This window comes from Helianthus annuus, chromosome 15, assembly GCF_002127325.2.
Source record: "Helianthus annuus cultivar XRQ/B chromosome 15, HanXRQr2.0-SUNRISE, whole genome shotgun sequence".
Lineage (NCBI taxonomy): Eukaryota > Viridiplantae > Streptophyta > Magnoliopsida > Asterales > Asteraceae > Helianthus > Helianthus annuus.
In genome coordinates this window covers 147,098,658-147,116,076 of record NC_035447.2, presented here as the reverse complement: position 1 = coordinate 147,116,076, position 17,419 = coordinate 147,098,658, and the positions used below count along the sequence as shown (strand labels likewise).

The window sequence follows — 17,419 nt, the reverse complement described above, 5'->3', positions numbered from 1 at the left end:
ACCCAAGTACGAAAGAAGATGAGCATATCGATGCGGCTGGCACCGCATCATATGGCCATTTTCGTCACGACAAGGGAAGCCAGCAAATAGTCTCCACATACGATGATGCGGCCAACACCGCATCTCGCGTATTTCTTGATCACAAGTAGGAGACGCGGTAACTTCAGACGTTACCGCATGCAGCGATGCGGCTCGCACCGCACCCTGCATATCCAACAAGTGGACTGACACGCCAGGCAAGTGGCTGACACCACGAGGCAAGTGGCGCCGGCGACAGTCCCCTGTCAGAGCTATTAAAGCAATGGGCTGACGTGGCGTAACCCCCACGGCCGGTGAGACTGACACACCTGCAACGGTGCAGCTCGTCGTCAGCCCATCCATCAATCTCCTCCTTCACTCCTCGGCTATAAATACCGACCCCAAACCAGGTTTGAGGTATCTCTTCACAACTCTCTCACTACTACTATTATCTTGCTTTGCTTCCCAAGCAAACTACTGATTCTCACGCCGGAGAGTGGTAACAAGGAGCACCCCCCACCCCATCCTCCTTGTTACGAGTCACGGCTTGTTTCCTTGTGCAGGAGATCATCCACCGGTGACCCAGCCAACGATCTCCGAGAGGAAGGGATTAACCCTTCTTGACGAGACCAGTGTGTTAACCCTGCCCGGTTAACCATTGTTTCATCAATACCCTATTCACCAAGATATCCAAGGATGAGAAGATAATAATTTGCCTGTATGTGGATGATCTCATCATAGCAAGTGATTCTTTGACTACTCTCAATTCTTTCAAGGAATCAATGAAAGCAGAATTTGAAATGATCGATATGGGAACTTTGCACTACTTTCTTGGAATGGAAGTCTCATTCAACAATGGGAACATCATCCTCTCACAACAGCAATATGCAAGAGGTCTGTTAAGTAAATTTAATATGATGAATTGTACTGCCACTTCAACTCCAATGGAATATGGTCTGCGTCTATCCAAGCAAGATTAGTTGGAAATCTTATGTATTTGACCAATACCAGACCTGATATCATGTTCGCAGTAAACAAAATAAGTCAGTTCATGGAGCAACCCAAGAGAAGCCATTGGGAAGACGGAAAGAGGATACTGAGATATATAAAGGGAACTCTAGATCAAGGGCTTGTATATTCAAAAGGAGGGAAAGGAACACTAACTGGTTTTAGCGATAATGATTATGCAGGGAATGTTGACGATAGCAAAAGTACATCAGGATATGTGTTTCAATTGGGAATAGGAACTACAGCATGGCAATCAAAGAAATAAAAGGTGGTAGCTTTATCTTCGATGGAAGCTGAGTACATTGCCCTTTCTATGACCGGTTGTCAAGCACTTTGGCTCAAAGGAATTCTGGATGAACTTCAAGAAGGAACCGAAGGTCCTCTGGTAATTCATTGTGATAACAAATCAACAATTTGCTTGGCTAAGGATCCGGTATTTCATGGCAAAAGTAAACATATAAGGATCAAATATCACTTTATCCGAGATCTGATCAAGAACAATGACGTAGAAGTGCGTTTCTGCTCCACTGAAAGTCAGATCGCAGATATGCTCACCAAAGCACTGCAGTTTAAAGACTTCACACGCCTGAAGAACCTGTTGCAGATCAATGGATCACACACTTAGCAAGGACTCTACAGTTATTATGCTCTAGCTTACGGGAGGGTATTAGTCAAATAATAGATATAAGCTAGATCATATGATTAGTTTAATATAGATATAATGCAGGTTATGTAATATTTTCGATTATTATTCACTATCCTAAGTTGGGGCGGTTACTCATATAAACCCCTCATGTATATATACGAATTATGTATGTAACAATGAAACTCACCAATTCAATTCAAGAACAAACAACAATTCTCTGACATTCTGTTAGTATATTCGAATCAATTCCAACACGTTCGTCACTAAGACGGACGATTCTAGATCATCACACATCTCTTTATTTTTATAAACTTTCAGTCGGCTAAAGTAACCAAAACACGTCTAACTTTTTTTAAAAACCTAGATTGGTATCCACTTCTACCAGTTCTAAACACATCAATGGCCTCTTCATCTTCTTTACAGTCATGTTATTTTGATGTATTTCTTAGTTTTAGAGGATTAGATACACGCAAAACCTTTGTAGATCATCTCTACTCAGTTCTTGTAGATCGGAAAATCTCTACTTACAAGGATGATGAAACACTTCCCCGAGGTGGAACCATCTGTCCATCCCTCTTAAACACTATCAAAGGATCACAGATTGCGGTCATTATATTCTCAAAAAATTATGCAGGCTCTTCGTGGTGTTTGGAAGAACTATCATATATTATGAAATATAAGGATAAGAGAGGACTAATTGTAATGCCTATATTTTGTGATGTGGTTCCCTCGGAAGTGAGAAAACAAGAAGGGGACTTCGGAAGAGGATTTTCCAAACAAGAGGTACAAAACATGAGCAAGGTTGAATCATGGAGAAAAGCACTTGTTGATGCAAGTGAAATTGTTGGATGGGAACCCAAAAACATTGCAAACGGGTACTTCAACTTCTTACATTTTCAATGTTTTATATATGCTGATGCCATTTTACTCCATCCAAATATATATGTATCCTGGGTGAACACTAGCTGGGTGAATCCCGAGAGTTATGCTTGATTCATTAAGTTAATGCTTTAGCTTGGCTTGCCTTATGTGTGAACATGGAGCTCAGCACAAACCTGGCTACATGACATTTGAATGGAATCTGAGTAAACTGGATATAATGCTATAATAACCTAATAAGAAATCTATCTACTTACTTGAAGTTATATGAGATTTCCATCCTTGTTTATGGTTTGAGTTGTCTCTTAAAATTTGAATTATTGTTGTATATATTTACTATGATTACCATTTGTTGAACAACCAATGGTGGCCAAGACATGTATAGTAAAAATGAAATTGGTGGTGTTGTACTATTTTATTTATAGATCTAAGATGTATTATATCAAATTACCTTATTTTGTTGGTTAACGCTTTGTGAATTAATATTAGCATATGCTAATTATCCATATATGGATCCGCAGGCATGAATCAAAAGTAATCAAAGAAATTGTTGACACAATTTCAGATAGGTTGTTTTCGGTAACCTTGTGCGGTGATGAAGACCTTGTTGGAATGAGTGCTCGCTTGCAAGAATTAGAAACACACTTAGAAATTGGGTCAACTGGTGTGCGCATGGTTGGGATATGGGGGGTTGGGGGCAGTGGTAAGACGACTCTTGCTTCTTCTCTTTATATGAAAATCTCTGGCCATTTTCAAGGTCATTGCATTGTTGATAATATTTGAGAGGAATCAAGCAATCACTGTTTAAAAACTCTGCAAGAAATAATTCTATCAAGAATTATGAAAACAAAAGTGAAATTGCAAAGTGTTGAAGAAGGAAAACACATGATAAGACGTAGGTTAAGTCGTAGCAATGTTCTAATTATTCTTGATGATGTTGATGATATTGACCAACTAGATGCTTTAGCCGGATTGCATAATTGGTTTAGTAGTGGGAGCCGAATAATAATCACAACAAGAGATAAACATTTGCTAATAACCCATAAGAGAGACCATGTTTGTCACATCAAATTATTATCATTTTAAGAGTCTATTCAGCTTTTTAATAAAATAGCATATAGTGGAAAAAAGCTCATAAAAGATTACAAGGCACTTTCATCATGTGTGGTTTCTTATGCTGCTAGTCTCCCATTAGCACTCAAAGTTTTAGGTTCTTTTTTATGTGGAAAAGACGAGGAGGAGTGGAGGAGTACCTTGGCTAGACTAAGTGATACTCCAAAAACTAAAATTTTAGATCAACTCAAAATTAGTTATGACAGGCTTGAAACATTGGATAAAGAGTTAATTTTAGATATTGCATGTTTCTTCAAGTGGGAAAGCATGTCTGATGCAATGCAAATCCTTAAGGCTTGTGGTTATCACCCTCGTATAGGAATAAAGGTGTTGACAGAAAGGGCTCTAATAACTATTATGAATGGTCAGTTTGATATACATGATTTGGTTCAAGAAATGGGACATTACATTGTTAGAGGGGAACATCCTAACACTTCTGAAAAACATAGCAGACTTTGGAAACATAAAGAAATTGATAACATGTGTTTTGGGGATGCAACAATGGTACATATTAAGCTATCTAACTTTTTTTGAAACACACATTGAAGTGCACGATGCACACAAGCACACTTATAAAGTATATACTCAGTACCGTGCACATTGTTTTCTCCTTTATTGCAGGAAAATGACAAGTCTTAAGCCATACGATATTTTTATCCTCCTCATGGTACGGTTTTGTAAGATGATATCAAACATGAAGAAGCTAAGGTGGATAAGTGTACGTCTTCAAAATGATGAAATTGATGAGAATGTTGAAGGGCCTAGTTTCCTTTCAAATGAATTGCGATATATTGACTGGAAATATTATCCTCGAAGCCCATTCCCACATAGTTTCCAACCAATGAAGCTAGTAGCTCTGAAACTGTACGATAGCTTGCAAAAAAAAAAAACTTTGGAACGGTTACAAGGTATTACTACAGTTATTTATATGATCAACTTTAAAAAGTAGAAGATCATAAGTCATTAATTCACACTATAATTTTACCGTAGATGTATTAATACAACATCATAGACATGGCATGGAATCTGTTTGCTTTTACTTGTTTCTACCTTTCACTTATGCTATATATTTGAATTATTAATAAACTATGATATTGACTTGTCATTCTTATAAAATAAAATAGCATCTACCAGTTTTGAAAGTGATTGTACTCCAAAACATGAAGAATATACTCAGCACACCAGATCTTGATGGACTACTATGTCTTCAAAAGCTGATGCTCAATGATTGTGAAGAGTTAAAAGAAATTCACCCATGACTCGGAAAACATAATAGTCTTGAATACATAAGTGTACTAAAGTGTCCCAACCTTGGAATGTTTCCAACGATTGTCCAGATGAGAAAACTCAAGGCTCTTGAAATCAAAAAATGCCATAAAAGTTTAGAGTTCCCAGAGATCAAGTCGAACATGGAAAGCTTGGTTAGGTTATGCTTGAGAAAAATAGGGATAGCTGATCTATTATCATCAATTGGAGAACGATGTGCCAACCTTATTTCGCAAACTTGGATGATTGTTATTTAAAGAACAAAGAGGTCAACTATTATGCATTAGAACATTTGAAAGAGTTGAAAGTATCTAGATTCAAAGATTTCACCAAGCCAACCCATCCTTTTATCTCTTGGTTGATTGGTAAAGTTGTGTGTGGAAGAGATCTATATAAAAGTCCATCTTTTATTAGGTTATCGTTGGTGTTCCCGCAGTTGGCATGTAACTTACGAAAATTGGATCTCAGTGGATGTGGTTTAAAAGATGGAGAAATCCCATCTGATATTGGTGAGTTATCCAACTTACAAGAGTTAAATCTAAGTTTGAACAATTTTACACAATTAGGTTTCACCTTGAAGCAACTTACTTAGCTTAAAATCCTAGACCTATCTTTTTGCACATCACTCTTAGAATTGCCTGAGCTCCCAACAAATCTAACTACTTTAAAGTAGACAAGTGTTTCTCACTTACAACCATTGGAGATTTCTATGAAAATTGTAAATGGTTATGTCATGTCTCACTTGTGGGAGGGAGTTTTATACTACAATTTATGCTCAAGGTTTGATGGCTCTTGCTCTCTCTCTCTCTCTCTCTCTCTCTCTCTATATATATATATATATATATATATATATATATATATATATTTACTATAGTTAAGTTCTAATGTTTTTTTGCCAACCAAACTGGGAAAGGCTAATGAAAATCACTATATCCTTCTCCGCCTTGAAGGCCTTGAGATTGCGAAGGAGTTTATGCAACAACTTCATAGAGGGAGTAGATATAGAATGGAACTTCCAGAGAATTGGTGCACTAACTTTTCTGGATTTTTAGTTTGTGTTGTTTGCTATTCTAACTTTTACTATATTTCTTCACGTTTATGTATGAAGCACCTGATGAGTGATATGGATTCGAAAGAGGATGTGGTTTGGGATGAGAGTGATGATAATAGAGTTACATTGGTTTCGTATGTTTCATTTGCTTCGTTGAGACACACTACATGGTGGGATGATACATACAAAGCTGTTTTGTGTTCCATTGACATCCTAGTTGCAATTGATACAATATGGAGTGGGTTTGGAGTTCAGCTGGTTGCGAGGAACAGTGGAAGTGAAAGCGGTCTCACAGAAACATCAACAACACAAGAATCTGAATTTTCTTTGCATACACCTAAATTGGATATTGCACATGACTCGCAAAATGCTTCAAAGTTTTGGTTCAACTCTATGTAACATTAACAATTATGTGTAAAATTTACAAAGTGAATCACAAATATTTGCCTACACACTTTACCAAGAAGTATTTTTCGGTCATTGGTTCACAAACAAAGTTCTCTCTAACTAAATTTAGTAACAAAAGTGTCATCAGGTTCTTGTTTGTAATTACTAGTATATATTTTATATTAGGTTAGAAACTCGTGTCTAACACAGAGGTTGAATAAGTAATACTTGATTTATGTAATTTTGAATACATTGGATAAAATGTTATGACTATATATATTAACAACTTAAGCTTACATGAAGGTTTTTTTAGGCCTTAAGTTTGATAGTTGTCCATTTTATGAGTTTAACATATCAGAGGCAATTTTGTATCCAAACACAAGTGCTTCAGTCTCACCAAAAGTGCAATACCTTCCATTTCGAGATATCTTGTAAAAAATTACAAAATTCCTTAATTGTCTACATATTGTGATCACTACAATAGGGCCTTTGTACATCATTGTTCCGAATCATTTAACTAATATCATGTATATTTTATCAAACTATGTGCACAACCAAACTTTGCACTTTAATAGGATGGATTAAGTAAATACATAATAATTATCATAATCATTGTAAAATGAAATGAATAAAAGATATTATTAACTGTCATGAGGAAATTAAATTCAATCTGCCTAACTTGACATAAGACCATGTGTTACCATGGCGCCCCCTTGCAAATTGTTGTGCCAGATAAGCAAATTACAGCGCTGCACACCGCCACACCATTGGGCAGGTGTGGGCGTGGGGCAGGGTCCAAAGGGCGACTTATGCCGTGGTGGGGGTTGTTTTAAGCGGTGGTGGAGCATTGGGTGGGGAGCCATTTGACTAACTATCACTTGTTTTGGTTTCCAGCTTTAATGTGCATTGGTAAAATAGTCGGTTGTTACCTTAACATGAAATATTATAGAATCTAATATCAAAATTCTTTAGTTGCTTGATACACGAAGTTGATCAAGATTATGAAATGATCAAGAGTTAGATATGATCAAACTTTACACAAACGTAACTGCCCCATTAAAATCCGGTGTTCCACGTGCAATTGCCTCTATATCAACGTCCTTACGGCTTAGGGGGTAAGGGGTGCTCAGACCCCAAACCCTAACTTCCGCCAATCTCGTCGCAACTCATCACTTAAACCATCCACTACCCTAAACCACCCGATTTTGTAGCACCACTACCTTAGTTAAAACATGAACCCCACCATTTTACCCTCCCTCTCTCCATATACACAACTCTCTCTATCACTCTCCTACCATTATACTTAGCCTTAAAGCTTGTACAAAGATGAACCCCTTCCCGCAAGACCGGCAGGGTGTGTGCCTGTGGGTAAGGGGTACCCGAAGCCACTACCCTAAGCGCCCGTCCCCCCTTTGTAAGTTGTTTAACAACCCCTCACATATGGATTTCGAACAACAACTCGAAAAACATATTAGACAAACGATAGCTTTAGTTATAGATTTTTAGATAATTCGAGCATTTATATATTAAAATTAAAGCTTTATTGTGGTTTTCCATGTAAGACATGGGTTATAAATGTGACAACCGTCAATTTTCCATGTAATTCCGTACATGTTAAACAGTAATTTGTGCTTTAATAACTGTGCTTGATTTGAATTGATGTCATGAATGATTTCTGATTATTGTCATATACATACAAGTGCATTACATGTTGCATGATTATTTCTCATTGTTGCATGCAACACATTATGATTAAATTAGTGCACGAAACAAAGTTAGCACAGTTATCAGACAAACTAGAAGTACTGACGGGAGTTCAGTACTCAGACATACATGATGTTAATACAAAGAATGAGCCGAAACCAAGAGTTACACTAGTATAGTGTGTAGGAAAGTAAGGATCATAAAACTTCCTTCCTAGAGATAGTTTAAGTGCCGGAAAGTGCCTAAAACTCACACAAACTGCAGAATTCTACAATTTTCAGCAAAACTCAGCATTTTAACAACATAATATAATGCAGAATTTTGGTTTAATGGTCCAGAATACCTTCCTAGGTGTCGGGAATCAAAACTGTCACAAAAGGGAACATAAAGCACACTAAACTGCGTAATTTAGTACCTTAACGAACAGGTAACTAACCGAACAATCGGACACTACCCGAAACACCAAGTTTTCACTAGAAGCATTGTTTTAACATTTCCGAGCTAGTTATGGTCACCGAACATCATAACACACCTTATAAACACATAACACATATAAACACTAAAATTTACACTTAGAATCTAACTTATTTATCTAATTAGCCATTATATTTCAACCATACCCCCCCTCATTCTTACGGTCACCAAGGGTGGACCCACCCTTGATTTTTTTGCCATTGTTTATTTGATATGTTGTTTGCTTTAGAAACACATTACACAAGGGTTATGGAAATGTTGATGAAGATGATTATATTAACCACAAGACTACACATATCTCACATTTCACACTTCAAACCAACACACTTCCCCTCTCCCTTCTCTTCTTGCTCACGGCCGTGAACAACCACCCACATCACCACCATTTTCACTTCAAACTCTTGCAATCCAAGGTGATTCTAAGGTGCAAGAAGCTAAGTTAAGGAGCTTGGAGCCATTGGAGCTTGAAGGACCACTCTCTAGAGCTTTTGTCCACCTTGTTCATCATCTTGTTCATCTTTGATTCTTCCCTAGCCCTTGTGCTAGTAGTAAGCCTCTTGTAACTTGTTTTTACTTCTCTTTTTGATGGTTAAAAGATTATGCAAATGGTTAAACATAAATATCATGAAGAAACAAAAAGAATACAAGAAAAATCATTTTTAGAAAATCTTCATGTAAGTTGTAAAGGACTAGATTTTACAAAGATGAGATTTATAAACAAATAACTATGTTTTAAAGGGTAAATAACCTACTAAATAACATACTAAGTTACTACAAGTTTTTACAAAATTTCAAGTTCATGATGTAATGTCACTTGCATGATTTTGGCTCATGGTAAGTCTTGAATGATTTGTTGATGATTGATGATGATTTTAAAAGAAAATGATATGCTTTTAAAAGCATGGAAACCTCCATTTTTAAGGGGAAACTATGGCAAAATTTGTCTAGAATTTAAACACTTAGAAAAATATTTTTAAACAAGTGCTTATAAGTAAATTTTAATCATGGTTTTTCATATAAAATTGCCATAATTTTTGTTACAAAAATTACAAATATTGGAGGTTGATTTTTGATAAATAAAAGTGACTAAGTATACATTTAGGAAAATATATTTAGAAGTCACAATTTGTGTGCTACTTTTATATTATATATATTAGTTATATTATTTTAGGACTTTAAAAAATAATATAACTTACCAAAATACCAAAATTGTAATACAAAATATTACCAAGAATCCCAAGAAAACAAATATATAATTTATATCCGAAAATTGGACAAACCGAACAAGGACTATGGACTATATATATATTCCGGAATTAAACTCATATATAATTTGTCAAACGAGTTAAACGGTATTTTGGAAACCATAGAACCGGAAATTATGATTTTTACAAGTGTTACAAAAATATATCATATTTTTATCAAGTAGAAAATATATTATTTTGAATGGAGAAAAATAAATATATTTTCATGAACAAATAGAAGATATATTATTTTTGAAGAAAATATATATTTTCTTAAACAAATTAAGAATATATTATTTTGGGTGAAAAATGGATTTATAAATATTTTCTAAGATAATCTTGAAAATATGTATTATTTTTGGGATTTATATGAAAGTATAATTATTTTTGCTAAGAGAGATTTATAGATATTTTTCTATAAAAGTTTCTTAAAATACATATATTTTAAGAATGTAAATTAGTGATTTTTATTTAATTAAAAATAATATTCCGGAAAATTAAATACAAGATTAAGTATAAAATACTTAATAAATTCAAGAAAATACGTATTCTCGTATGTACAAATACACACCGGAATATGCCACCAATACTTGGCAAAATACACAAGTCTAGAAATACATAAATACAAGTACACCCATACTTGGGGGAATATACATGTATAAATACATAATATACCAAGTTAAAATATATTATTTTAACAAATATTCCAATAATTGATAAATATAATTTAAGTTAAAGTATTATTATTTTAACCAATAATTATATACTTTGGAATAATATAATGTACATCAAGACGTAACTCAAAGAATGTTAAAGTCATAACAACTAACCAAGAGTCGTTACACGACCTAGCCGTCTAATAAAACATAGCACGTGTGTAGGTAGTTGCACGACTTCAGGACATGACCTTTGAGTTACACAAGACAACAGGACGCAAGATTGTGAGTTCATGTCCCCCTTTTCTTTTAACTGTTTTCAGTTTTATAACTTTGGGGGTGAAACATTTGGTTGGTTGTATGTTAAACTTGATGTCATCCCGTTTTGAAGAGTTTGATTTGTGTATTTTATCTCTGATAAGATACATGAATCAAAGCTGTTAGGTCCAGAGTTTTACACTTATCTTTATTGTATTTAATTTTGTTTATTTGGTTTAGATTAGGTCTTGGGCTTGGGATTAGGCCATGTGGGCCAATGGGGTAGAGGCTCCTATATATAGTCTTGTCTAGGATATTGTAGTAGAGCTCTCAATTGTGTAATCATGTAATCCCCTAAAGGAGAACCTTGTACCCGACAATCCTAGGGATTGTGTGCAAGGTTCTCGGAGATCGTACCAGACAATCTTCGAGACTGTGTGCGATCTAAGCAGCGACACTGAGTACTTTAATAAAATATTTCTTTTTGTTCTTGCCAGTTTGCTCTTATATTCCGCGTTCGATCAAACCGTCGAGTGATATCACGGGTTTTTCGGGACTAACAAGTGGAATCAGAGCCATTGAAGTCTTTCAAAGGCTCGGTTTTGATATCACTCGAAGAACGAGAAGAAGCTTTGCGCAAGTGTCGGGGGATGTGTGTTCATATATGGAAAGATCTCCGGTTTGTAAGATCTAGATATCACTACAGATCTGAAAAAATTCTAAGATCTGGTGTAGTCGCCGGAAGATGACTGGAGACGTGAAAGATAGAGTGCAGTTGCAGGTCGCAGGAGTGTCGAAGACGGAGATGAGAGTGATTCACGATGGTGGCAGAGGTGGTTTAACGGTGAGCTGGAGAATGTCGGAGATGGCGTTGGTGATTGATGAAGATGGAGGGTGCACAGTTGAAAGAAACAAATCGGTGAACGACGTCCGAGATGATGATCGGAGATCGCAGAAGTGACGGAGTTGCTGGTCGTTGATGGTGCGTCGGAGACGAAGGAGATGATCGGAGTTCGGAGATGCTGAACCGGAGACGAAGAACGAAGGTTGCAGGTGACCGGAGGGTGATTAACGTCGCCGTATTATTGCTTGCTGATCTTTTTCGAGTCCAGCGGTAGTGAACGAAAAAGATGTCGAGGATGACGGTTGTTGACGGCTGGGTTTTGATGGATGACGACTGAAAGTTCTCTTGTGTAGCAAGAGATGCGGTTTCCGGTGAAAAATGGCGTCATTCCGATGATGTCGGCTGGATTCACTGCGGCTAGGGTTTGCAAGGTCATGTTTGCATGGGTTATGATGTTTGGGCCGAATGATGGTCCAATGATTGATTTCATCATTTTCCTTATTTGGAACACATGGATCCTAGGTAATGTCCACTAATTATTCCTTTGGTCCACTGATAATTGCAAATAATATGGTGATGACGGCTGGATGGATCCTCATACTAGGCCACTATTGGCTAAGTGGTGACTTGGGCTTACCTTTTGAATTGCCAGATCATTATTTTCATGTATGAGCATTATTATTGGGCCTACATTGAGCAAAGATGGTGAATTATTTCCACAGGAATGTTGGAATGTTCTAGGAATGTTGGAATTCTGGGACGCCACCTATATAACGATCTAGCTTGTGTCTCATTCGGGCATTTGATTATTTTATTCAGGCTTTGATTATTAATTGATATTGGGCTCTAAAAGTCACAGGTATGGATTTAATTTTAATTGGTCGGGTGTTAGAAATTCATTTGTGGGACTAGATATTTGAAGTAATTTTGGGGTAAGATTTGATCGGGTTAGAATCATTTTATTCGGAACCAACAAGGTGTTTTTGTGCGACTTGAATACCAGACGGATCACTATGAATCCGTGTGGTCTCGTTAGTAAATCAATGCATTTGCATCTGAGATGACACGTCTGATCCGACATCTTCCGTGATCAAGTTTATCGTTCCATCAATCATCCGCAATCATCCGAGATGCGTCCGAAGTCTTCCGTCAATCGTCCGACGTCTTGCGTCAATCGTCCGACATCCAAGATACTTATGTCTCATCCGAGATTGTCAAACCGCAATAAAGAGAGCATAAAACTAGGGGGAGATTGTTAGGTCCAGAGTTTTACACTTATCTTTATTGTATTTAATTTTGTTTATTTGGTTTAGATTAGGTCTTGGGCTTGGGATTAGGCCATGTGGGCCAATGGGGTAGAGATATAGTCTTGTCTAGGATATTGTAGTAGAGCTCTCATTTGTGTAATCATGTAATCCCCTAAAGGAGAACCTTGTACCCGACAATCCTAGGGATTGTGTGCAAGGTTCTCGGAGATCATACCAGACAGTCTTCGAGACTGTGTGCGATCTAACAGCGACACTGAGTACTTTAATAAAATATTTCTTTTTGTTCTTGCCAATTTGCTCTTATATTCCGCGTTCGATCAAACCGTCAAGTGATATCACGGGTTTTTGGGGACTAACAAAAGCCTTGTTTTATCTACGTATTTTGTCAAAGTCCTTGATGGAACTTAAAACATTTGGTTGGTTGTATGTTAAACTTGAAGTCTTGGTTTGTACTAAAACAATGTGGTTTATATTATTTTGAAACTTGGTATTGGATGAACATCATGGTTTCTATCATACAGTGGTTTGTTATAATTGAATGCAATGATATTAAGTAAGTCACATATAATACGCTTCCACAAAAGTCAGGGTGTGACAGGTTAGTATCAGAGTTTCGATTGTAGTGAACTAGGATTCCTTCTCGAGTCTAGACTACAATCATTAGGACTCTCTCACGAAAATATTTTTACAAAAATATTTTTCATTGCATTTCCAAAATGCCAAGATCCATGGAACAAACATTTTACAAAGGAAAGACAAGAAACACAAGCAAGGTCACACTGGGTGGTTTAGTTTGCATGGGGTTGACTTGCTAAGATAGAAAAAGTCTCACGTCGGAATGACGTTGATACATGATTAAGTGATGACTGTCTTAGTTTACATACGCCGAGTGACAGTGGTTAACATATGCGCACATGCCATGATTGTTATGTTACAGGTACCTATGTCATCATCAGAGAGCTGATTGTCCGACGACCATGATCCCATGGCAGTAGTTTCCGACGATGAGATTGTGCCAGCGCCAGAGATCTTCACCTCAGATTCAGAGAGTGATCCGGAGATGTTCTCCGATGACGAGGATGATTTTCAGCCCTTCGCTTTACCAGACTTTGGAGATGATGCACCTATTGCTGATGGCATTCCCATTGATGATGTTTTTGCTTTCCCCGCTCCTGTCCAGGACCCTCTCATCATCGGTCACCTCGATGGTGAGCATATTGTTGCCCCCATCCTGGATGCTGTTCCTTTAGTGGTCATTCCCCTAGAGGATTGGCCCTTCGATGATCTTTTTGATGATGATGTCGATTTGTTTTTGGATGGTCCCTCAGCGGATGCTCAGGGTGATGGGGAGGTTGACGACGTTGTTGTACTAGATGTACCTCCTCCTGCCATACCTGTTATTGAGATATCCTATGATCCTAGCTTGCATTCTATTGCAGACTCCTTTGAGTCTGTAACTTCATCAGTCCTATGAGCTGTAGGACTTCAGCTTTACGCCACTGATTTAGATGACGATGATGCGATGTCTGCTGCACCGTCATCCCCTGTTCGAGTCCCTACACCCCCCTCACGTTCTAGAGCATATTCCTGATCCATACCCTGTTCCATTTGGTTTACCCGAAGTTGCACCACTCATACCTGAGCCTGTTACAGTACCCTTTGACCTTCCACCTGTTGATCCATTTATTCCACCGCCTCCACCTGCTGACGTTGCTCCTCCACCTCCTTTTCTGTCCTATGCTCATCGTACCGATATCTCAATCATTTTTCTAGAAGAGATTCCTGCTCCCCGACCAGGGGAAGGCACCTCGGGACAACCCTCGAGATTCAATCCGTTCGTTCAGCAGACTTTCTTCCTATCCCTCACTTCACACCGTCTACACCAGCTTCATTGGATGAGCCTTTCAGGTGGTTCCTACCCTACTTGATGCCTATTTCTGACCCTTATCATCCCTCTCATTATGGAAGCTACACTCGTGATGAGTTACTTTTGTCACTACAGTTACAGTTCGAGATTTTGAGTCACCGAGTTCTCTAGCTGGAGTTCGATGAGGGTGCCAGGCGGTCACCATTTCCTTTTCATCCTACTTCTATTCCCCCACCCTCACCATCAGCTTCATTTGTACCTCCGCCTGCTGCTTCCACGTCTATTCCGGGTTTCGATGCCTGCTTTGCTTTCTCACCTTTGAGCAGCAGATTAGCTTTTTGATTCGCCGAGTTCATGAGCTCGAGGAGGAGCTTGCCCATGTTCGCAGTTTGCTCTTCTTCCCTCCTCCTCCTCCTCCTCCTCTGCCATCAGTATCGTAGGTTTTTGGTTTTATGCAGATGCTCTACTTTTGGTGAGAATGCTACAATTGAGCCAAGATTACAAAGATATGAAGACATAGAGACCACTTTTTGATTATTGCTTTTGTATATTGACAAACTTATTTGATAGGGGCAGTGTGACCCTATGTCTCTTTTGGTATGATACAATGTGAAAACAATGTAACTTGTGGTTGGTCATTAATGAAAGCTCAATAGTCGTGTTCTCATTATGCTACGATTATGTTATTGTGTGGTTGTTTGCTATGATGATTGTTTATGTTATATATATATGTACATATGACTCCTAGACAATTATTTATTTATTTAACGAATAAGGCCTGACCTATCCGATCTTCTTCCTAGAATAACAATGCCGCCTCGAAGAAACACCGATACCAACAACCCCCTGCCAAGGACTGAGGCAGAGCTACAAGAGCGCATCTCACAAGCCATCGCTCAGCACGAGGCACTCCGCTACGAACATAGCGGTGGTACCTCTGGGAATAACCCCCCAATCAGTAATGTTAAGTCACCTAAGACACATTACAATTCGTTTGGATATATCCAATTGTGCTTTGCTAATGCTTTCTATGAATGGTGTTGCTTGTGTTACAGGCTGTAGCTACTATGACAACCCTCACAATTCCAGGTATCCGTACAATTAATTAATATTTAATTAGTACTTAATGACTGTGCTTGATTACAACTGTGATTAAACTGCTTTCTGTTTTCTGTTACATACATACATATGCATCACAATTTATACTGTCACTCTATTTATTACACACAAACATTAGTGACAAACTTGATGCACAAAGCACGGTTAGCACAGTGAGCGGATAACCCAGAGACATGCTGACAATGCCAGCACCTAGACAGACAATAATTTTTGAGGCCAGTATGAGCCAGAGATAGAATACTACACTAGTAGGGAGTGTAGGGAAGTGAGGACCATAAAACTGCGTCACTAGGTGATAGTTATAGTGCCGGAAAGTGCCTAAAACATACTTTAAGTGCAGAATTCTGCACTGAATAACCAAAATTCAGCATTTAATAATGCTAGTAAAGTGCAAAAACTTGGCAAAATAGTCCTAGATACTTTCCAAAGTGTTGGGAATTTAATGTGTCACTAAAAGTATTATAAAAGACACTTTATAGACTAATTTAGCACTTTAACGGAACAACACCCAACCGAACAACCGGACTTTACCCGGAACACAAAACTATTGCCAAACACATTGTTTTTACGTTTCTGAGCTAGTTAGGGTCCCCGAACACCCTAACACACTTTATAATTAATAACACACTTTCATGCACTAACTAAACATTTAAATCCTAACTAGATTGTAACTTTATCATTAGAAACCAACCCCATACCCCCTCCCCCATCGAACCGGTTGTGTGGAGTGGGGACACTCCCATGATTTTTTTATTATTTTATTTGATGTTGTTGTTGGATAAAAGAACACTATATACAATGGTTAATGTTGATTAGTGGTTTATAAGAAAGACTTGAGGATCATGATCATTTCATTCACAACATCAAACTTCACTCATCTTCTCTCCTCCTTCTCCTTGTTCGGCCGCCACCATACCACCACCGTACCACCACCATTCAAGTTTCCTTCAAGCAATCCATACATACCCAAAGGTGTTAGAGATCCTACAAGTAAGCTTGGTGTGTTCGGAAGTTCAAGGACCGCTCTCGTTTTCTTTTATCCATCCCTTTTACGCTCTTGAACTCCCCTAGCCTTGTGCTAGTAGTAAGTGCCTTAGATCTTCATACTCTTCATATTTTTGTTGGTTAATAGCAAAAAGAATGGTGAAATGTTAAGAACTCTAAAGAACATAAACAAGTCTTGAAGTATAAACTAACTAGAGATGAAGTAGTGTTATATTGATGAAGAAATCATGTTGTTATTATGTTGTTATGCTTGTTGTATGTTGTTTGTTAGTAAAAATGTTATGGTTCATCACATAGGCTTGCTAGATCATGTTTAAAGACATGAACTAGCAAGATGTGAAGGTTAAAAATGTTGTGGATGATGAAATCATCCACACATAAGCTATGAACTTGATTAAATACATGATTTCTTGAAAAATAAAGATCAAAGTGGGTTATAATCTCATAGATCTAAAGATCTATGAGTGGTTTTTTGAAAGAACCAAGTGAAAAGAATGAGTTTTGTTAAAACTTGGGTCTTACACAAACTAATCGCATTTTAGTGGATAAACAAGTGTAGGAACACTTGTGTAAAAAGAAAATTTCACAAAGAAATATTTTTAGAAAATATAA

The 17,419-nt window shown here is 37.5% G+C and overlaps 1 pseudogene; it reads left to right on the top strand.

Annotated features, from left to right (window-relative positions):
* Positions 1-2,071: 2,071 nt before the first annotated feature.
* LOC110914343 lies at positions 2,072-6,380 on the top strand (annotated as a pseudogene).
* Positions 6,381-17,419: the final 11,039 nt, after the last annotated feature.